Below are 23,108 nucleotides of genomic sequence, written 5' to 3' on the forward strand. Positions count from 1 at the left end.
CCATTGAAATGTGCCTTCACCTGTAACTATACAACCATATATATTGACTTTGTTAGGGGTGCCATAGTTTGGTCCTTCATTGGGATTGGCATCAGACTGTATAACTTCATTTATGCAATTATTCATTCATTCAACAAATATCCATGCATCAAGTGGTAGGACAGCCCCTCAAATGTCTCCCAACCATCTCTACCTCCTCTGACATATATTCTCCTACACTTGAGTGTAGGCTGGGCCTGCTGACTTGCTTTTGGCAAAAAATGTGCAACTAAAGTAATGGCATGTCACTTACAAGATTGGTAGGTTATAAAAGACTAACTTCTGTCCTGCTCTCATTCTCTCTCTCTCTCTCTGTCTTTCTCTGTCTGTTCTTGCTTGCTTGCTCTGATGCAGTAAGCAGTCACGTTGTGGGTTGCCCTATGGAAAGTCTCATGAGGGAAGAAACAGAATCCTACCAAACCTGTCAGTGAGCTCAGAAGCATCTCCTACCCTGGTCTAGCCTTGAGTTCTCTGCAGACCAGGCTGATATCTTCATCCTGCTTGTGAGAGATCTTGAGTCAGAAGACCCAGCTAAACCATGTCCAGATCTCTCAGAGATAATACTTGTTGTTGTTTTGTGCCACCACATTATGGGCTAATTTGTAACACAGAGATAGGTAACTGCCACAGCTTTGCTGACACTGAAGATATAAATTGGGAGTGGAGGCAGAACGTCACATTTTCTTAAGACATGCAAACAATTTCCATGGGAAGTGGCAAATGGCCTCATTGCACCTCTGTTCTAAATGTGGTGATAACATAAGAAAAGATGTTAAATACAGGACTTATAAATGCATAGGACTTAAAAAACTGACTGAACTTTACGGTGATTTGGAATGACTTTTAATTACATGAGCTATTTCTGACTGCGTGGAAATGGTTCACTATGGACTAGAGAATATGCATATATCTCAAAATAAAAGATGTTTGGAGCTTGGAATAGGAATTATTTCAGGATATGACATCTGCCTCTGCAAAACTTATCTTTATTGATGGAACCACCATTTTAAAAAGTTAGAAAATGCTAAGGTCGTCTCATCCATTCCATTTCTGCTTTCTTCATTTTCAACCAGTATTGTATTGTTTGCTCTTTAGTAGCTGCAAAACATGGACTATAAATAAAGTAGACAAAAATATTTATGTCAATAAAAACAGAAAGACTTTGAAGGAAACTTAAAAGAAAGGACCTTGTTAAAAATTTTGGGTCAGCGTGCCCCAACTCCTTTCTTTCGCCCCCCTCCCCCACTGTGCAACCCACTTCAGTGCCAGCAGCCTACGGGCACAGAGGCCGGGCAGTGGTTTGGGGACAGACACAGTTTGCTCTGGCATGGGGTACTATGACAGGCCCAGGGGGACGGGCCTCCCAACTCCTATGACATCAAAACACATGCATGAACTTTAAAATCAATTAGAAACTCCCTGCATTTCTAAGGCTGGGCACAGTGGTTCACATCTGTAATCCTCAGCAGTCTAGGAAGCCAAGGTGGATGGATCACTTGAGCTCAGGAGCTCAAGACAAGCCTGGGCAACATGGTGAGATACCATCTCTGTGTCCTTCTCTCTCTCTCTCTCTCTCTCTCTCTCTCTATATATATATATATATATATATATATATATAATGTATGTTATATACAACATATATATTTCTACATATAATATGTTGTATATAACATATAGAGAGATACATATTATACATATATTATACATTTGTATAGAGATATAATACATTATATATATAATATAAATAAATCCCTGCATTTCTACTCTATCAATACTTATATTCCCAAATTTAATTCCAGAAAATTAGCTGGATATCTAAACAAAATGAAGATAGGCAGCTGGAGATAAGAGTCTAGGGCTCAGGAGAAGGGTTCAGGTTGGATGAGATCTCCAAGGGAGTGGCAGAGATAAAGAAGAAAAGAGCCCCAAGGCTGTAGAATGAGAATCTCCAGTGTTAGGAGGGTGAGAAGAAAAGGAGCAATTCACAAAGAAAACTGAGAATGGCTGGCTCAGTCGGACCCAAAGCAGGGTTCGCTGGGAGGGAAGAATATTCCTCCTGACTCCTAAAGACTGTGTCCTTGTTTCTGCCTATCCTCCCACTCTTATTTATCTCATTTAGCCCTATGACCATTAAACATGCACCTGCATGAACATTACTCCAAACTCTGTCTCTGTTCCTACCTTCTAGACAGCTCTACCTGGCTATCTATACCCCGGTGGTGTCTCAGTGAAACATATCCTAAATCAAACTAATCATCTTAAATCTCCACACAGATGCCATCTTCTCCTAGGAGACTTCCCTTGAGCAATTTTGATGCAACTTTCTCCTAAGAGGCTTCCCTTGAAAAATTTATCTGTAAAAGCCTTCTACCCTTCCCCCCAAATATTCTTTATCTCTTTAGGTTGTTTTATTTTTGGTAATAGCATCTCCTAATACTCAACATTATATTATAAATTTGTGTCTCTGTTAATTCACTCTCTTGCTCTAGAATAGATGCCCTGTGAGGACAAGGATTTAGATTCTTTGATTCCTTGATGTATCCTCAGCTCCTAAAACGGTCTCTGGCCAAAGTAAGGACTCAATAGATATTTCCTGATTCAGATATTTTGAAGCTTCTTATTACCAGATTTTAAAAATTAAATTTGTAATTTTGGAGCCCACATAACAAAACCAAAAAGAAACAAATAGAATTGCATCAAACTAAAAAGCATCTGCATAGTAAAGAAAATAGCCAACAGAGTAAAAAGACAAACTATGAAATGAGAGAAGGTATCTACAAATTACACACTTGATAAGGGGTTAATATCCAAAATATATAAAAACTCAAACAACTCAATAGCAAGAAGACAAATAACCCATTTAAAATTTTAAAATGGGCAAAGGAGATGAATAGACATTTCTCAAAAGATGACATACAAATGGCCAACAGGTATATGAAAAAGTACTCAACATCACTAACTGGAGAAATAAAAATGAAAACCACAGTGAAATATCAGCTCTCTTCTGTTCCTGCCGTCTGTGTGTCTAACTCTCCACAGCACCACACAGCCTTGATTACAGTAGCTACATAGTAAGTCTTGAAATCAAGTGTGGCCATGATACCTCCTCCCATCGTGCTTTCTTATTTTTAAAAAATGGTTTTCACTGTTCTATTTCTTTTGCCTTTCCACATGAATTTTAGAATAATGTTGTCTATATCTATTAAAAATTTTGCTGGTATTTTGATAAGAGTTGCATTAAATCTGTATATCAATTTGGGAAGAACTGATATCTTTGCTATGTTGAGTGTTACAGCCCACGAACATGCCACAACTCTTGTTTGTTTAGATCTTCTTAGATTTCTTTCAGAGTTCTGTAGTTTTCAGCATACAAGCCCTGCATACATTTTGTTAGATTTACACCTAAAATTTCCTCTGTCTTTTTCTTTGATTTTAAATAGTATTACATTTTTAATTTTGATGTTCTTTAATATGTTTTGCATATTTATTTTAATTTTGTGACACTGATTAATTCACTTATTGTTTCTGGAGTTTTTTTTCTTAAATGTCTTGGCATTTTTTTTATGTAGACAGACATATCATTTGCAAATAAGAATAGTTTTATTCCCCTCTGTATTCTGCCTCTTATTTCCTTTCCTTGCTTTGTTGCACTGGCTACAACTTCCAACATTATGTCGAATTAGAGTGGCAAGAGTGGACTTCCTTTATTAAAGATGTTTTGCATCTATATATCAGTAAGAACCATTGGTCTGTAGTTTTCTTTTTGTGTACAGTATTTTTCTGCTTTGCATATCAAAATAATACTGGCTTCATAAAATGAATTGGGAAGTAGTCCTTCCTCTTGTATTGTGTGGAGAGAGTGTATAAAATTGGTGTTAATTTTTCTTTTTCTTTTTTAATTGTACTTTAGGTTCTGGGGTACATGTGCAGATCATGCAGGGTTGTCGCATAGGTACACACATGGAAAGGTGGTTTGCCGCCTCTATACCCGTCACCTACATCTGGCATTTCTCCCCATGTCATCCCTCCCCATCTCTCCACCTCCTGCTGTTCCTCCCTCAGACTCCCCACAACAGACCCCAGTGTGTGATGCTCCCCTCCCTCTGCACATGTGTTCTCATTGTTCAACACTCATCTAGGAGTGAGAATATGTGGTATTTGGTTTTCTGTTCTTGTGTCGTTTTGCTTCGAATGATGGTTTCCAGATTCAGCCATGTCCCTACAAAGAACATGAACTCATCCTTTTTTATGTCTGCATAGTATTTCACAGTGTATATGTGCCACATTTTCTTTGAATTGGTGTTACTTTTTCTTTAAAGTTTGGTAGAATTCTCCAGTAAAACAATCTGGGCCTAGAGATTTTGTTTTTAATTTATTATTATTTTTTGATGAGGTCTCGCTCTGTCACCAGGCTGGAGTGCAGTGGCATGATCTTGGCTCACTGCAACTTCCCCTTCCAGGGTTAAAGCAATTCTCCTGCCTTAGCCTCCCAAGTAACTGGGACTACAGGTACATGTCACCACAACCAGTTAATTTTTGTATTTTTAGTAGAGATGGGGTTTCACCACATTGACCAGGTTGGTCTCAATCTCTTGACCTCGAGGTCTGCCTGCCTCGGCCTCCCAAAGTGCTGGACTTAAAAGCATGAGCCACCACTCCTGGCTGGGCCTAGAGATTTCTTTGGGGAAAATTTTAAATTACAAATTCAATTTCCTTAATAGTTACGGAGCTGTTCAAATCATCAGTTTCATATTGGATGACTTACAGTAGTTGGTGTTTTTTGAGAAATTGGTCCATATCATCTAAATTTACCAAGTTACATCAACATAATGTCAAATCCGCCACCAACAAACATCAAGTTTATGTTTGTAGAGATGTTCGGAGGATTCTCTTATCATCCTTTCCATGTCTGCAAGGCCTTCAGTGATACTTTGTTTTATTCCTGATGTTGGTAATTTGTATCTTCTCTTTTTCTTTGTCAGTCTTGCTAGAGGTTTATAAGTATGATTTACCTTTGCTAAGGCTCAGCACTTTCTTTTATTTTTTTTTTCTCTTTTCAATTTCATCAATTTCTGCTCTTCTTTTTATTATTTCTTTTCCTCTACTTGCTGTGGGTTTAATTTTCTCTTCTTTTCCTAGGTTCTTGAGATAATAGCTTATATTATTTGAGACTTTTGTCCTTTTCTAGTATATGTATGTAGTGCTCTAAGTTTTCCATTCAGCACGGCTTAACTGCGTCCTACAAATTTTAGTGTGTTTTGCTTCAATTTTCATTCCATTCAATGTATTTTACTTCCTTGGAGACTTCATTTTTGATCCACAAATTATTTAGAAATGAGTTGTTTCCAAGTGTTTGGAGATATATTGTTGTTCTAGGTGATTCTTTTGTGGTTATAGAACACACTCTGTATAATTGCAATTTGTTCAAATTTTTTGAGGTTTGTTTTATGGCCCAGGATATGGTTGATCTTGGTATATGTCCCACGAGCACTTTCAAAGAAGAGGCATTCTGCTATAGATAGGTGAAGAGTTTTATAAATATTCATTGGATGCCGTTAGCTGATGGTGGTGTAAAGTTCTTCAATATTCTTGCTAATTTTATGTCTAGTTGTTGTGTAAATTGTTGAGAGTTTCTCCTTTCTGTTCACAGGTTTTGGATTTCTGTTGTGTACACATTTAGGCTATGAGTTCTGCGTGGATTGGCCCTTTTGTCATTATATAATGTTCCTTTATGTCTCCAATAATTTTCTTTGCTCTGAAGTCCACTTCGGAGATGTTAAAATAGCCACACCTGCTTTCCTTTAGTGTGTATATGATATAACTGTTTCCATCTTTATGCTTTCCACTAAATATAGTATTATATTTAAAGTGAGCTTCTTTTAGCTTCTTGGCATATATTGGTACTCCTTGACTTGTTATGTCCTGATAAACCCATGATAAGTTGAAAATATTCTAGGTCAAAAATACATTTAACACACCTAAACTACTGAATATCATAGCTTAGCCTAGCCTACGTTAAACATACTCAGAGCTCTTACATTTGCCTACGTTTGGGCAAAATCATCTAACGTGAAGTCTATTTATTATAAAGTGTTCAACAGGTCATGAAACCAGAAAGTGAAAAACAGAATGATTGTATAGGTACTCAAAGTATAGTTTCCACTGAATTCCTATTATTTCACACCATTGTAAAGTCAAAAAATTGTAAGTCGAACAACTTTAAGTTGGGACCATCTGTAATCTGCAGCTGAGTCTTTCTATTTAATCCACTCCACTGATCTCTCTTTTATTTGGTCTATTAGAAACATTTACATTTAATGTAATTAATGTTTATGCATAAGTATGCCATTTTAACTTTTGTTTTGTTTGATGTCTATTGATCTTTCTTTAAATTTTACTTTAAGTTCTGGGATACATGTGCTGAACATGCAGGTATATTACATAGGTATCCATGTGCCATGGTGGTTTGCTGCACCTATCAACCTGTCATCTAGGTTTTAAGCCCTGCGTGTATTAGGTATTTGTGATGTCTATTTTTCTTTCTAGTTTTTTTTTTTTTTTTTTTTTTTGAGACAGAGTCCCGCTCAGTCACCCAGGCTAGAGTGCAGTGGCACAATTTTGGCTCAGCGCAACCTCCACCTCCCGGGCTCATAAGACACTCTGCAGGTGTTGTCATTTTACCAGTTGGAATGAAGTATAGAAATTTACTTCTCTTTATATTCCTTTACCCTTCCTCATTTATGGTATAGTTATCATGACCATTTCCTCCACACACATTCAAAACCACAGTAGACAGTTTTATCCTTTTTGCTTCCATCACCAACTGTATTTCAGAAAACTCAAGAGAAGAAGGAAAATCGATGGCACGTATCTGCATTTTTCTTACTGTGTGAGATAGGGAAAGCCAAATTGATTTTTGTCCTCTCCTACACTACTCACATCTAGCTACCAAAAGGTGTGGGCATTTCTCCCCACCACCGAGTAGTTCTCCAGAGGATGCCGGCTGGGTGTCCTAAAATGCAATTCAATTCTGACACTGTCTACCTGGAGATGGCATCTGATCCCAAAGGTGAAGGTCTCAGTCCCATAAGATGCTTCCTCCCACTCCAGGTGCCAGTTGCAAGTCCCAGGTCGTAAGCTGTACTTCTGACCAACTGACTATAAGTTGGAGGCTCTCATGATCCCCACTTAAATACAATTAATTTGCTAAAGTGGCTCACAGAACTTTTTCCCTAATAATAATAATAATAATACATTTTATATTTATTACAAACGATATTTTAAAGAATACAAAAAAATAGCCAGATGAAGAGACACATAGGGCAAGGTTTGAAAGCGTTCTGAGTGCAGGAGACTCTGTCCCTATTGGGAATTGGAGTGCCTCACCCTGCCAGTGTATGGATGTATTCTTGTTCACCAGCCTAGAAGTTCTCTGACGCCCTTCCTTTTGTATTTTCATGGAGACTTCATTACATAGATATGATAGATTACATCATTGGCCTTTGGTTCCCAAGTCCACCTTCAGCCCCTCCTCTCCCTTTCCAGGAGGTGATGGGTGGTGCTAAAAGTTCCAGCCCTCCAATCCCATAACCGGTTTTCCTAGCAGTGAGTCTCACATTTTGTGTTATTTGCGGGCTTTCCAAAAATCACCTTGTTAATATCAACTCAGGTGTGGTTGAAAGGAGTTTGTTACGAATGACAAAAAAATACATATTTTGCCTGCATGGGGGTTGTTCAAGAACCAGTGACAAAGGCCAAATATTTTAACAAAATTGCTTCAGTTACTCAGGATATTACAAATGTTTTAGGAGCTGTGAGCCAGGAACCGTAGATAAAAACCAAAATATATACAGTAGTCCCCCCATCTGCAGTTTCACTTTCCAAGGTTTCAGTTACCAGTGGTCAACTGTAGTCTGAAAATATTACATACAATAAGATATTTAGAGCAATATCAACATTCACATGACTTGTGTACAGCATATCGCTATAATTGTTTTATTAGTAGTTATTATTGTTACTCTTACTATGCCTAATTTATAACTTAAACTTTGTCATATGTATTTATTAAATGCTTTCTTTAAAAATTTTTTTAAATTTGTTTTGTATTTTTTATAGAGTGGAGGTCTCTGTATGTTGACCAGGCTGGTCTCAAACTCCTGGGTTCATGTGATCCTCCTGCCTCAGCCTCCTGAAGTTCTAGGATTACAGATGTGAGCCACTGCACCCAGCCTGTATGTGTGTATATTGCAAAAACACAGTATATATATATATATATATATATATATATATATATATATATGTATGGTTCAGTACTGTCCAGTTTTCAGCCTCTACTGAGGGTCTTTGAGAGTATACCCTGAAGATAAGGGGGATACTCTCAAAGTATGTTTTATCGTATCACAATATCATGCTTATGTGTTTTTTCTTCCTTATTGTTGATCCACAGTTTCTTCCTTCTGTTGAGAGAAGGTCAGTTTGCTATCCTTTTAGGGCAGGTATGCTAATGACAAATTATCTTAGTTTTACTTTGAGAATGTTTGATTTCTGCTTCATTCCTAAGGATATTTTGCTGAGACTATGAGTCTCGGTTGACAGCTTTTTTCTTTCAGTATTTGAAAAATGTTGTGCCACTTTCTTCTAGCCTCCATGGTTTCCGATGAGAAATACATCAACATTTGATTATTTTCCCCTCTTAGGCAAGGTTTTGTTTCCTTCTCACTACTTTGAAGGTATCCTTCTCTGTCTTTAACTTTTAGAAGTTTGATATGATGTGTCTTGGTGTGATTTTTTAAAACATCTTGTTTGGGGTTCACTGAGCTTCTTGTAACTGTTGAATTATATCTTTTGTCAAATTTAGGAAGTTTTCAGCCATTATTTCTTCAAGTACTTTTTCAGCCCCACCTTCTTTTTCATCTCTCCTTCGAACCCTGATGTTAGGCCTTTTGTTATAGTCTGACCAGTTTTAATGTAAGAAACATCTTTCCGATAAAGTGCAAGGATGGAGTTTACCGTTTTTCTTTTAGTTACAGCCAGGCTCTGCCACCAGCATATGTACAAAAAGAAATCTGTGCCCACTGTGAATCTATTTCTCTCACAACACAGTGACCTTCTATTAGAGCTGCCATATCCCTCCCATATTAAAGGCAGGAAGGGACTTCACAGCATTTAATGGGCTCTTTATCGCCTAAAGAAAAATTTACAAAAGAGGTATAGAAAAGGCAAAATGAAATTCAGAATAATGGAAATAATTTTTAGAGAAAAAGATTTCAAAAGTTTTAAAACACATTAAATATAGTGCATTGTCAAAGGCTGGCTCCGAACATATTACTCCTTCAAAGAGGCTTGAAGAGAAATCAAATGGTGTTCAAATAGAGCCTTCACAACAGAGTGATTTCCACTTGATTGACAGCTGGAAAGCCCTCTTACAGAAGCAGTTTGAACCTCCCTTATTGAATACAGTGCTTACAGCTAAACGGTTTATTTGCATTTACAAAGATGACCACATCCATCACTTAGGTAAGCTCTGTTCCCTGCATTTGTGATTTATGCCATTGCCGCTTTTGCTTGACAAGTGCAGAGTTACCAGTGGGCACTCCTAGACCATACCTTACAGTGCCCCCCAACCCCCAAAGTGCTTCTGAAACCCCTGAACTTCCTCTATGTTAACAATTTTCACATTTTGCTGATATTTCCCCTTCAACATCTGTCTCGCCAAATCTAGGAGGTCTGTGTTCTGTGAGGTCTGATGCAAATCCCATCTTATCCACAGAGCCCCAGTGTCTGGCACATAGGGGACACTCAATAAATGTTTTGTCTAATAAATTTATGAATGAACAAGATCTCTCTGTACATATAGAAAAAGATCTACCTGCTCCAAACTCTATACATTCATTCATTCAGTCATTTATTTCAGAAGGTTTTTACCGAATGTCTCCTATGTGCCAGGTGAGGTGCTAGACACTGAAAATATAAGGAAAAAAAAAAAAGAATGTGAATTATTTTCCAATGAGGAACTCCCATATCAGACCTGTGCTCCCACATATTGGCTTGAGCTCCCACAGGTGCCCCTAAATCAGGACGGGAAAATTACCCCAGTGAGACAAACCTGACCACTTCCTTTTTTTTTGTAAATAAAGTTTTGTTGGGGAGTAACCACACTCACTTGGGTACTAGCTATAGCTACTTTCATGCTACAATGACCTGCAGTGCTTAAATTATTTAATATCTGTCTCTTTATAGGAAAATTTTTACCAATGCCTGCCCTAAATCACAAATTGCAGAATCTCATCTGAATATATCCTCTGCTTGCCTGAAAATACCTACAATGTCAAACAGACAAGGTCATGGCTCAGTCCTTTAGCCAACATTTACAGTCAATTCTATTAGGGAAAACTAAATTAATAGACAAAATATAAGCATTTGCACCCCTAAAATCTTCAATCACATAATCAAAGTTGCTGATTTTATTGCAATGTGTTCTATCTGCATAAAACTCACAGAATGGTGACAACCAAAGGTGGTCTGCAGTCAGCATTTGGGACAATTGTTTGAGCCCCATCACTTAGCAGTGGGGAATACTTTATGTTTAGGTACATGCAGTATAGAGCTCACATTCCATTGACCTTGAAGTCAGAGCATGTTTGCCATGTTTGAGGAAGAGCCAGGGGTTCAATATGACTGGAAGAGTGAGATGGTTTAGCTGTGTCCCCACCCAAATCTCACCTTGGTATATAATAATCCCCACATGTCAAGGGTGGGGCCAGGTGGAGATAATTAAAACTTGGGGGTGGTTTCCCCAAACTATTCTCATGGTAGTGAATAAGTCTCACAAGATCTGATGGTTTTATGAATGGGAGTTCCCCTGCACATGCTCTCTCTTGCCTGATGCCATGTAAGACATCCCTTTGCTCTTCCTTCATCTTCTGCCACAATTGTGAGGCCTCCCCAGCCATGTGGAACTGTGAGTCCCTTAAGCCTCTTTCCTTTATAAATTACCCAGTCTTGGGTAAGTCTTTATTAGCAGCATGAGAACCAACTAATACAGGGAGTGACAGGGTGCAGTGGGAGATAAGAAGGGGCAAGGAGCAGGCTGCTGTGAGGCCTTCGATTTGCATTTGAAGTGAGATGGAAACCACTGAAGGATTTTGAGCAGAGGAATGATCTATTTGACTTGTGTTCTGAGATTATCACTCTGGTTGATGTGTGCGGATTAAATAATAGGAACGAGAGTGAAAGCAGGACCACAGGGAGGAGGCCAGTGGAATGATCCAGATGAGACTCAGCCCTGAACCTGTCAGACAGTGGGTGCTCCTGGGATGGCAATTATAATTATCATTATGAACTTGACTTATCTGCCTGGCTTATTTTTCATTGCTTGCTCATCAAACTGGTGAGTATCTCTTATGGGAAATAAAAAGATAAAATGAGTCTAAATTTCCTTTTATAGTTTAAAAACTGGCCATGAATACAATTCCCTAAGAAAGGTTTCATGTTTAAGCAATTATATAAGCAGTTCCTATGGAAAGATCTTTGAAAGATGGGCTCTCCTGTTTGCAGGTAAGAATTTCATTGTGCTTGTAAAAGCCAGTCTTGGGTTTTGTAGTCACATCAAGGTCTATGAGATGCAAAACTCAGAAGGGAGAAAAGAAAAACCTTGTATTACCATTATAAGAGCTCACATATCCAGAGCAAAATAGTTTTTGTTTGTTTGTTTGTTTTTGTTTTCTTTTTCAGAAAATTCTAATCAAGGCAGGCTTGGAGTTTTTCCCACATGTGCAGCCTACATGGTTACCTCAGCAAATGCCTTTTAATTCTTTTTAAGGAGATGCTGCATCCATTGACTGTCTAGCCCTCCACCAAAATAAGAAGTCCGCACAGGCTTCATACCAGGCATCCTCCTCAAACCGCTGGCTTTCTAATAGCAGAAGCACTTCTGCAAAGCAACATAGTATTCATGTAACAGAAGCCACAAAGATGTCAGAAATGTTGTTCCTTTGCATTCATTCTAAGGTAATAATCAGAATGAATAGTTAGATGCAAGAAGATCCTTTTGGCAACATGTCCTAAAAAATGATAAAAATGTGAGAAGTGAACTAATAGCCCAACAATATGGGAATAGTTTAGTAAGGTATAAAATATTATGCAGAGGACCATTTTGAATATGAAGCCTTCACAAACATTGAAAATATTTTTGGCATGGTGTTAAGCAAAAAAGCAGGACACAAAATAGACATTGCTTTGTGGTCACAAGTACATAAAATGCTTATGTGTGGTGAGCCATGGGTGAAAAATAAGCAAAAAATGAAAATTATTACTTGAAGGTGCTGGAAATAGAATTTTTCACTTCAAAATAGCTGTTGATGCTGTTGCTATGACAACTTTTCCATAAAAATGTTTAAAATAATTAAATAAATCAAAAGCACCAATAATGCAGACTCCCTAAGCCTGGGCAAAATTATGCATTCTCTCATACGCTGCTTACCAAGTGTTTTCTTCTCCCACCATTGCTTAAGCACAGATTACAGATCACCTGCTGACATTTGTCTTCTCACTTGAGGCAGAAAGCTGCTGCTTGCTCCCTGGTAAGTCTTCAAAATGTGACCCACAGGCATCAAAGCTTCCAAACCAACATAGCTAGAGCTAGAAACACTTGATGCCTCCACCTGGAATTTTATGATGACTCATCTCCTGTCCATAGAAACGGGGTCTGGGTGGATGAAAAAGTTTGACTTAGATCCCTTTACCTTTTAGAACCATATGGCCTATGCTTTTGAATAATGAGTTATGTAAGCCAGACTAAGCTTGTAAACAAATTCACTTTTTCTGCCCCATGGTAACCAATTCATTTATTCATTCATCCAGTTCCCAAGCCTGAAGGAAATAGCTTTCATTTGTCCAGGATTTGTTCTGCATTAAATAAGTAAGATGCATCAGAAATAATCTCATCAAGAAGCTCAAAATGGAATTTGGAAAGAGAAATACATCTTCAATTTTGTATAATGCGTTACAGTCTTGCTTTTATCATTTGGGAAATGCAGGAATGAGTTCATACTTCACAAAGTTAAGGGAGAATTTAGTGAAATGTGACATGTGAAAACCTTCAGGAAATAGATAATGGCTCAGGAAACGTTTCCTTCTTTCCTGTTGACATTTTATGCTGAGCTGCTGTCACCATTCTAACATGGAGGAAGAAGAGAACTCCTGGGATTTTGTCAGTGACAGGCTGGGAAGCAGAAATGTTCAAGCTAAGACTGGGAGGGTGGGTGAGATTCCTCCAGGGGGAAGATATGGGACAGGACCACTCCAGATTGAAGAAACTGGGGGCACATGTGTGAACAGAGTGGGACTGTGCTACATGCATGCCCCTCCATGGGTATTGCTTTAGCAAGCTTCACTTGCTTGGAGTTCAAGATTAGGTTACATTACTTTCAACATTCTGTGAAAATAAACAGAGACTGAGCAAATGAAAACAAGCAAAACCTACTTATTCAGAATTTGCAATTGCAAGAGAGTCAGCCACCATGACTTGTATTTGGCAGAAAATCAAAGGCAGGCAGAGGAGTGGGAAAACTTTATGGGCCCAGCACACTGTCAGTGCGCAACTCTGAATGGAAAAACTTTATTGTGGAAGAAATAGAAGCCTTCAGGTGTCCCCTGATCAGAGGCTGTTGGCATAGGGAAGCTGAAGGTGGGCTAATTAGCAGGAGGGCCTCCTAGGATGTTGGTTAGGGGTGCATATTTGGGTTTCTCTGATTGCTCCTAAGTTGGAGTGAGGACAAAAACTAGGGAAGCTGTCAGTCATTAATCATCTACTTTGGGGTTACTGTTTGGCTTCCTGGATTATTGCTAGAGATGGTAGTCTGACAAGTCTGACAGAGCAGGCTGGCTTCCTGGGCTGGTTACTATAGATAACCAGTTGGCTTCCTGGGCCGGTTACTACAGATAACCAGTTGGCTTCCTGTGCCGGTTACTATGGATAATCAGTTGGTTTCCTGGGCTGGTTACTATAGATAACCAGTTGTTTTCCTGGGCTGATTACTATGGATAATCAGTTGGTTTCCTGGGCTGGTTACTATAGATAATTGATTGGTTTCCTGGGCTGGTTACTGCGGATAATCAGTTGGTTTCCTGGGCTGGTTGCTATAGATAACTGGTTGGCTCTCTGGGCTGGTTACTATGGATAATCAGTTGGCTTCCTGGGCTGGTTACTGTAGATAATCAGTTGGTTCCTTGTGCAGGTTGCTGAAGATTATGAAGGAGTCCTATTTTTATATATGATCTGGCTATTGTCCATTTATATATTCACTCTCTCAATTTAAACTAAATGCCCTGCATCCTCCATCTCACTTGGAGGAAAATGTCATTTTTTCTCCCTGGAGCTCACCATAGGGCTCGCTTGTGTCTAAAGGATTAATTTTGAAAGACCCCATGAAAACATAAGCATAGCCCTCCAGAGCATGGAAGCTGCCCCCACCCCCGCCCCCAAGCATACTCTGTCAACCCAGAACATGCTTCATTGCCTTGCCTCTAGCCCTCCCTGATATCCTGGCAGTCCAGTAAGACCTCAGTCTTTCCCTCTGGCCTTTCCTGGTGCTGGGCTTGGAACCAGTTTGTGTTCTGTCTGAAGGCACATGCTTGGTCCTCCTGCCTGGTTGCCAGAGCCAGAACTCAATTCATTCTTAGCAAATGGACTCAGATTCCAATTGGCAGAAACTTTGACCATGATTTTGCAAAATATATATTTATTCCACAGATGGGTAGTTATTTCCCTCTACCACAAAAAAAAAATGAAATCACAACTTTTTCCCACCAAATACATTTCTGTGAAAAGTTTGATTAATAACAGAATCTGGACCTACTGTTTTTTGTTGAGCTTTGGTGCAGAGGCAGAGCTTACAGAACTGAGAATTGGGAGTTGATATGCCCTTTAGACAGTCTTTCTGAAAATCAGATGTCTGAATTGCAATTTTGGCAAATGCTGGACTGCAGTCAATTCTGGGATGAATTATCTGACAGGTGCTTAAAATGATGATATTCTGGGATGTTAATTAAAGCATGATCCATATGTTTTAGATGCCAGATGTGTGGGCAAGCAAAGTCAATATTTAGTTGAGAAAATATGGGAGCCTGACTGATATTTCCCCCAGACGGCCTGATGGGGTATCTGCAAGTAAATGAAGTATTATTTGGGGAGGATTAGATCATAAAGCATGAAAAAGGTCATTTTGTCCTGAAAAGAAAGAAAGAACATTCTGGAATCATTTAATCTGCTTGTGTCTCAGTTTATTTTTAAAAAGCGACCTGACATTCAATTTGAGAAAATAATTATATACTAAATGCCTGCCTGATTTTAATTAAAAAAATAAAAGATAGACGTGTTTAAAGTAAGCAAAATACAAAATAGAGGGTAACTATTGTATATTGGCTGCTCTTCAGAACACCACTCTAAAGCAGGCCAGAATTGTTGGCTGATGAAACAGACCCCCTGGCTCAATGGAGATGTATCCTCAACTTCCACATGGACCCACTGTATGCAAAACCCTTGTATTAGTCTGTTTTCATGCTGCTGATGAAGACATACCCAAGACTAGAAAGAAAAAGAAGTTTAATGGACTTACAGTTTTACATGGCTAAGGAAACCTCACAATTATGGCAGAAGGCAAGAAGGAGCAAGTCACATCTTACATGGATGGTAGCAGGCAAAGAGAGCTTGTGCAGGGAAACTCCTGTTTTCAAAACCATCAAATCTGTTGAAACTTATTCACTATCACAAGAACAGCATGGGAAAGACCCACCCCCATGATTCAATTATCTCCCACCTGGTCCCTCCCACAACATGTGGGAATTCAAGATGAGATCTGGGTAGGGACACAGCAAAACCATTTCAACAAAATGCTTTATTCTATGGAAGATGAAAGAAAGGTGACATTTGTCTAAAGCAGTGATTCTCAACTAGGGCCATTCTGCCTCCCAGGGCACATTGGGCATTGCCTGGAGACATTTTTGGTTGTCACACCTTAGGAAATGCTGCTGGCATCTAGTGAGTAGAGGCAGGGATGCTGTAACCATTCTATCATGCACAGAACAACCCACACCACAAGGTATTATCTGGCCCCATATGTCAATTGTGCTAACGAGGTTGAGAAGCCCTGGTCTCTAAGGAAGCTAAAATCGCTGGTGTGGACGGCTGGCTCTGGACTATACTGGACAAAAGGAGGAGGCAGCCAGAGACTGCAAGTTCTGGCAGGAAGTGGAGTATGGGCTGGCGATTGCTACCATCCTCCTCCTCACTATCACTTCACCACTCCTGCCTCACCTTCCTGGGATGCTCATGTATCAGGCAGCACATTCCTTGCCTGGAAAATCCATGACTCTGACCTCTATATGTTGGTCTTTCTGCCTGAATATCCCACTGCCCCCTTCCCTCTGGAAAAATCCTAACTATCCCTTAAGACCCTACTCAAATGCTAAACGCCTCTGTTGTGACACCTTCTTTGAACCCCACTTCCCATTCTCCTTGTCCCTCTAGGCAGAGAAGATTCTCCCCCTCCTCTGTCTCCCACGATAGCATGCAGCACATTTTATGGTGATGATTTGTTTGCATTTTAGAGAAATCTGAGCTCCTGGAAATTAGGCATGGAGTCTTTCCCATCTTTGTCTTCCGAAGACCTGGCATGGTGTCTAGCACTTAGTAGGTGAGTGATAATTTTCTGCCAAATTACTTCTTTGAAAAGATCTCCCAATACTATGCCTTTCCCACAGGGAGTCCAAATTTCATAAACAGAGAGCAACAGCCTTTGTTGTGACTCAGAGAAAATGTGTGTTGTCGGGGTTGCATGTAAATCTCCTAGCACAATGCCTGACACACGGATTTATTAAATGAGCATTGCTTCCTTTCAGCTTCCCTTCAAAGTAGCCAGGGTAGCTCAATGAGAGGCATGGCACAGCGTTAAGGCACATGCAGAGATGAAGGTATCCTCCCATACTGCTATGATGAAGACTGCGATTGTCACTGAGCAAAGCATCTTCTGCCCAATTCTTACCATAACCCATCATCCCCATCCTGGACACATACATGTGTGGCAAAGGAGACCAGAGAAATGTACAACCAGATCCATCTTCCCTCTCATCACACACAGGTGTAGCTGGCAAGTGGCTGCCCAGGCAGGGACTGTGTCCCTAGCCTCCTTGAATCTAACCATGGGTATGGGACTGGTTCTTAGCAGCCCAGTGTGAGCAGATGTAATCTATATGCCACTGGCCCAAAGCCTTTAAAAAGTAGATGTGTCTCCTCCCTGCTCTGTCTCCTCTTCTAATGGCCAGGTTCAGACAGCAGAGAGGCTTTGGGGGATGGCAAAGTCACAGGAGAGGTAGAGCCCAGGTTCCTGAATCCCTGCATTGAGGGGGCCACTGCCAGAAACTTTGCACCATTACACTAATGTAAAAGAAGCTGCTACTGTATCTTATATGTTTTAGGGTCAATGTTTTAGTTATTTAGCCTACCTTAATTAATTCACCAAATTTTTATAATTAAAATGAGTAGAGCCATGTTCATGGTGACAAATGGCATAATGTTTCTCTCCTCTCCCTCCCATGATCACACTAAAATAATGCCAAGAAATAACAGCGAGGACAGGCAGGGGCTGATCAGAGTAGAATAACACTCAGCAGGTTCCCAGGAGGGAGGAAGCAGATGAAAGCACACTGATCACTGAAGCAGGGTGGCGCGTGCAGCATCCAGATGCCTCACGTGGAAAAAGACTAGATGTCTTTAGGGTTCTACCTGCTAGAGTCCCAGGGACACTCTGAATTTGGAAACTGCAAGTGGTTCAATGGGGAGCAAGGTAAGGAGCGAGGTATAAAATTGAAGTGTTATTTAGTGGTCAGTCTGTGGAACAAAAGGACCCCTAGCAAGCTCTCCAATCCAGTGCTCAGATTTAGCCAGAAGCCAGGCATTTAGCATCCCGGCCCCACTAATATAAAGAAGGTTGATCTCTAATGAGACCAAACAAGCTGTCCAGGACTAACCAAGACAGTTAGTGTGAGTGTTGGTGTCTCCGATAAACTTCTGCATTCTCATATTAAGAGGAGCTACCATCAGAAGGGACAGCTCCCTTCCCACTCATCCTAAAGTGAAACTCATTAGCCAATAAGCTTACTGCCATAGGCAGAGCTCCGAGCCCTCCACTTTATTGATTTTGATATGAATATGAATAAGCAAGCAAGGGTCTCCAGAAATTTGAAAAAAAAAACTGAAATGTCAGAGAAAGACCAAGAGAAGCAAACTGTCAAGGAAACAGAAATTTAGAGAACCAAAGAGACCTTTGCTGCCAAAATCCTTTAATGATATTGTCAGAAAAATTAGAGAAAACACAGCATCTATGAATAGGATGCTACGAGAAAGAGACAATCAAAGGGCAAGAATGGAAGTCTGGAAATTTAGAATGTGGTTACTGAGACAAATCTCCCATGGAGAAGAACTTCAGATAATGTATGTAGATATTTCACCCTCAAGTTGGGGTACACAAATTCCCACTCCTTGGGGTGGGCTGTGCATAGTGACTTCCTTCCAAAAAGTACAGTATGGAAAGGGTAAGAGTAGGAAAGGCATAACTCTGTAGTGGAAAACTTAACAAACACAGTCTCAGCCAGGTGATCAAGGTCAACATCAAATGTCATAAACCATGTCAATAGAATGTTCTCTTGCCATTATGTGATGCAAATGGTACTTTACCGCTGTGATCCTCCTCCCAGTAACTAACTGCCTGAGCTTTATCATGAGAAAAACATTAGGTAAATTCAAATAGTGGGGCATCCTACAAAATATCTGATAAATATTCCTCAAAACAGTTCAAGGTTATCAAAAACAAGGTAAGTCTGAGAAACTGCTATAGTCAAGAAGAGCCTGAAGAGACAATGCAATTACATGTAATGTGGTAGCTTGCCTAGGGTCCTGGTCAAGAAAAAGAACAGTAGGTAAGAGCTAAGGACATCTAAATAAGCTATGGGCTTTCGTTACTAATAATGTATCAATATAGGTTTATCAACTGTGACCAATGTCACATACTAATGTAAAATGTTACTAACAAAAGAAATGGGGTACATGGTATATGGGAACTCTCTGTACTGTCTTTTCAATGTTTTGATAAATCTAAAACTGTTCAAAAAAATAAAGTCTTTTAAAAACGTGGTTACAGAATTCAGAAAGTTGATAGACAAGCTGAAAGATAAAGCTGAGAAATTTTTCCAAACCATAGAACGAGAAGAGGAAGAATAAGGAGATAGCAGTGAAAAGGTCAGCAATAGAAATGATTAATTTAGTTGATTCGCCTTTCCACTAAGATATGTTCTAGAAAGCAAAAAGAAGGAAAAATTGAGGGGGAAGAAATTGACAGAGAAAGAGTACAGGAACATTTATAAAATAAGTCTTCAAAGTAAAAGTCTATCCACAAGAAGGAAAAATGAAAAAAAGATTAATGACCAGAATGTCCAGTTGCATTGTTTGAAAAGATGCAAACAGCTTTCTTTTCTCTTGCTACAGGAGAAAAGAAAAGAAATGGGCTGGGAATGAACCACTTAAGATATCTTAAGTACAGGTTATGTAGTAAGTGAAGTATGTCTATGTTAAACGTAGAATGGGTGAAAGAACCAAAAGATAACTAATATTCATGAGGCATTAAATATACATAAGGCACCAGATATGAAATAGTCATGATATGTTGAATATTCATCATGCTCGGTAAATACTCAGAATATTCTGAATATACATGAGACAAGATTTACTTAGTACTCAGAGGCCTAATCCAACAACCCATTATCAATACCATTTTGGCTCCATGTGTCCTCTGCTCAAGAAACAGTACTAAAACCCACAGCTACTAAAGCAGGCTAATTGGCTAGCTATAGCTGTGGCCAGGCGTACTTGTCCTGCGTGTCTCCAACAGGACAAGTCTGTGCCATGGCCCTGGAGGGGGGACTTCCATCTCTGGGCCCCCTGACCTAAACACTATCCAACTTTGGTCCTACCTACTAAGCTATCATCAGTGGGGAAGGCTTATGTGGAAGAAAGGGAGAGACAGAGAAGAGACACATGTAGATTGTGTACCCAGGACAAGTAGTGTGGTTCTTCTACCCTGCTTGCAGCTTTTCTTAAGGATTAACTTACATAATTGCTTTGCCTTAGCTTTAGTCTTTATACATTGTGTTTCAATTGATTTAATAAGCTGTGTGATCTGTACATTTTCATTTGGTCTGCAAGTCTATCTGTTCTGTGAGCTGTGGAGGAAGAAGTACCCTGATGCTCCCTCTGGCAGGAAGTATGTTTGGAGGCTACATTGCATCTGAGCAGTTATTGACAGGACAATCCCCAGGCACATCTTGTGGAGTTTCAGAACATTAGACATAAAGGAAAAATTGTAATGCTTTCAGAAAGAGGAGTTTTCTTACAAAGAAACAAGAATTAGGCAAAAGGCTTCTCATTAACTACAACTGAGGCTAAAAGACAAATGAGAAATGCCTCCAAAGAACTGAAAGAAAATCATTTACAATCTGAAATTTTATACGCTACCAAAATATCAGTAAAGTGACATAATAAAATTATTGTCAGGTATGCAAGAATCCTTAAAGTTTGCCTCCTCCACATTCTTTATCAGAAGATACTTAAGGAATGTGTTCCGGCAAAATGAAGGAGAATACAAAAAGTCAGGAAGACATGGGACACAGGAAACCAGAAAAGAAAAGGGACAAGGTTGTTTCCAGAGTTATGATACTATGTGTGAGGCTTAAAAAAGGCAATAAACACAAAAAGCAGGGGAAGAAAAGGCAATCAGAACAACAGAAAAAATAAAACCTAGGTAAGGTAGAAAAATGTAATCCAAGCAAATTATTTGACCCTGTAATGAACAATCTTTATGTACTCATAACAATGTAACGACAATTTACTAACTTTGTACAATTAGAATGAATCCACAGACAAACCTTCATTATGTTCAAGGAAAGCAACCTAAATGTTTCAGCCATGATGCAAAACTACAAATGACAAAGGTAGGTGTGGGAAGTAGAAAAGTTCCTCTTCAAAGTTTCCTTTCTTGTTAAAGAATAAATTTACTAGTAACTCTTTGTTAAGCTCTATCCCACGTAGCCATGCTTACAGGCATGTAGTATACTCTATGTCCTTGTACTTTAACCAAAATATCCATGCTGGACGTGCTCACAGGCATGTCCCAGCTCACGGCCTATGCCCCTTACCTGTTTGAAAAAGTTTTAGGTTATTAGCCAATCAGGTTTTAGTTTAGAATGTGAGGTCTGGCTCCAACCAACGAAGGTCAGACACGGCAGCAAGGACAACCGCAAATGTGTAAGGGATAAATATGTCTGCTTTCTCTTTGTTCCTTGTACTATCGTGGCAAGATGTCTAGTGAAGGTGCCCTTCCTGCAGTGCAAGAAGTAAAAATTGCTAAGAGATCCTTTGTCTCAGTACTAATTTTTCTTTGTGCCACCGAGAATCGCTTTCCAAAAGTAGGGGATAAAGTGAGAGATAAACCCTGCAGTAAGGAGTAAGGAGACTAATATTTTCATCTTATAAAGAGCAAAGTTGAGAAACAATTCCTGTACTTGATAACTCAAGAAATAATGACATAAAGTTTCAAAGGTAACCAACATAGGAAAGAAAAAAGAATATTGTGACTATTTGGGAATAAATGGCAGAAGAACTGTTTCAGGTGAGCTATCACTCATCTGTCAGAGCAGTAAATTAGTAGATAATTTCTAAAATTGATAAAGAGTATAATTGTATACTTACATGGAGGAACCATGAGAAGAATTCAAAACAGATACTATTAAATAAGTTACAAATAATTATCTCATCTTCCCAAGCTGAACTTAGGAAGATGTTGGCCAGAGACTGGTTCATTGTATTCCAAGTTCTTGTATATGATATTTCTTTTCTTTCTTTTCTTTTTCTTGAGGACAGGGTTTTGCTCTATCACCCAGGCTGGAGTGAGGGGTGCAATCACAGTTCACTTCAGCCTCAACCTCCCAGGCTCAAGTGATTCTTCCACCCCAGCCTCCTAAATAGTTGGGATTACAGGCATATACTACCAGGACTTGCTGATTTTTGTATTTTTGTAGATATGGAATTTCACCACGTTGCCCAGGCTGGACTCAAACTCCTGTGCTCAAGTGATCCACCCACCTAGGTCTCCCAAACTGCTGAGATTACAGGCATGAGTCACTGCATCCAACCCCTTGTATATGATTTTTATAAAACAATGTGCTCATGTTGCTTTATTAGATATTTGTATCCTCCTTCCTCTAGGCTTGCACCAGGCACCTAGCTCAGCATCTTCCCATTGAGCCAGCCACAAGGACTGGAGCTTAGATATTGCGCATGCCCTCACATATTAAGCAAGCTTTGCTTAAGTTTAAATGCATAGCACAAAAACAATTTTCTAGCTGTCAGGATTTTACACTTATAACTTCAGTCCCACGAGACACCAAAAAATAAAATAGAAAAAATTAATCTTGTTCAACCTCTTCATCATGCATCACAAGTTCTTTCATCTCCTGAATGTCCTGTTCTATCCACACCCAGCCCCACCACCTCCACTACCTCAGACACACACACACACACACACACACACACACACACACACACACACTCAATCTGTTCACCTTTCCAAGCCTTTTCACATTGCCTTCCCTCTCTGAGGGCTTTCTCACACCCATGCCCACCAAACTCTCTCTTTCTCTCTCTCTCTCTCTCTCTCTCTCTCTCACACACACACACACACACACACACATACACACACTTGCAAACTCCTAGTCCTCTTACCATCATTCTTATGGCAATTGGCCCATGATAGAGTGGTGAAAAAACGTTTATTGTACAAATGTGTCAGGGCATGACCTGGTATACATGTTTGTTTCCCCACCATGAGTGACCTCCTCAAAGCAGAGCCTGTGTCTTTTCAGCTGGGACTGCATGGCAGAGTGATGTAAGGCTTACTAGCAATGAATGAAAATCTAAAAATATACTTATTACATTGAAAACCAGTGAATATTAAATGCAA

At 39.5% G+C, this 23,108-nt stretch overlaps 1 pseudogene; it reads right to left on the reverse strand.

Moving 5' to 3' along the window:
• Window positions 1–1,282: 1,282 nt before the first annotated feature.
• On the reverse strand, window positions 1,283–1,430 carry LOC120363814 (small nucleolar RNA SNORA42/SNORA80 family; annotated as a pseudogene).
• Window positions 1,431–23,108: the final 21,678 nt, after the last annotated feature.

Source organism: Saimiri boliviensis, chromosome 3 (genome assembly GCF_048565385.1).
Source record: "Saimiri boliviensis isolate mSaiBol1 chromosome 3, mSaiBol1.pri, whole genome shotgun sequence".
Classification (NCBI taxonomy): Eukaryota; Metazoa; Chordata; class Mammalia; order Primates; family Cebidae; genus Saimiri; species Saimiri boliviensis.